Below are 1378 nucleotides of genomic sequence, written 5' to 3' on the forward strand. Positions count from 1 at the left end.
TTTAAGTGTATGAATGACAACCACTTAAGTAACATTAAGCACCTCTTACCAATAACCAGTTAATAATAAAAGATCGGATCAATTAACATATTGAAGAACTGAGATAACAATTTACTAACCAATGTGACAAACAACTGAAGTATCATTACTTAGAGGAGTTACATCACTCTTCACTACGACATTTTCAGCACTTAGTAAGATAGGGAAGTTACAAATGAGATCGGGTCATGACACACATTTACTAGACAACACTGAGATCGAAATATGAACACAAGCACATCATTGATAGTACTTCTTCAAATGTTCGATATTCCATTGATGAGGCAATGCTTTCCCTGCCATGTCTTCAATTTCAAAAATCTCAGGTCAGGATTCCCTGTGGATGCGGTAATGACCCTCCCAATTCGATTCCAACACTCCGGATCCAGTTGGCTTTGATAATTGGAAGACCCTTCTGAGGACGAGGTCCCCCAGACGAAGAGTCCAATTTCTGACCTTGGAGTTATAATAGCGGATCATCTTTCTATGATACTTCACCAAGTTTACCTGGGAGGTGTCTCTCATTTCTTCAAGGAGGTAGAGTTCGCTCATTCGAGCCTCATTGTTACTGATCTCATTGAAGTGTATTCAGCGGTGCGATGGGACTCCTACCTCAACCGAGCTCAAGACCACGGCTTCGTAGATCATCGAGAAGAGTGTCTACCATTGTCGGACACTAAGGAGTGGGGAATGTCAAACCTACAAATGATATTCTTCTAAACAAATTTTGTAGTATTCACCTCGGTGATCTTGGCAAGAAGTTCAGTTTCGACCCACTTGGTGAAGTAATCAATGGCGACAATGGCAAAAGTCGCGCTTCTTCTTCCTTTTAGGAGTGGACCAATGAAATCGATGCCCCATTTGGCGAATGGCCAAGGACTGGTTACTACGAAGAGGCTCTGAGAAGGCTGTCTTTGAATATTTGAGAAGCGCTGGCACTTGTCACATCTCTGGACAAATTGGCAAGCATCACTTTTCAGGGTTGGCCAGAAGTAACCTTGTCGGAGTACTTTATGTGCCAGAGCCGTTCCTTGAGAGTGATTCCCGCAAATTTCCTCATGGATTTCTCTGAGTATATACATGGCCTCTTCACCTCCTATACATCGAAGAAGTGGCGAGGTGAAGCCTCTTTTGTAGAGGACATCTTCTTGTAGGACAAAGTGTGCAGCCCTTCTTCTTAACTTCCTTGCCTCACTTCTAGAAGATGGCAGTGAATGATCCTTAAGATAGATAATGATGGGTTGCATCCATAATAGGGTGCCTTCTATCCATAGCACCTCGTCACCTCCGGATATGGAGGGCTTCGACAAGTGTTCAATGGGGACAACCTTTAGTAGCT

The sequence above is a fragment of the Olea europaea genome, unplaced genomic scaffold, assembly GCF_002742605.1.
Source record: "Olea europaea var. sylvestris unplaced genomic scaffold, O_europaea_v1 scaffold3441, whole genome shotgun sequence".
Lineage (NCBI taxonomy): Eukaryota > Viridiplantae > Streptophyta > Magnoliopsida > Lamiales > Oleaceae > Olea > Olea europaea.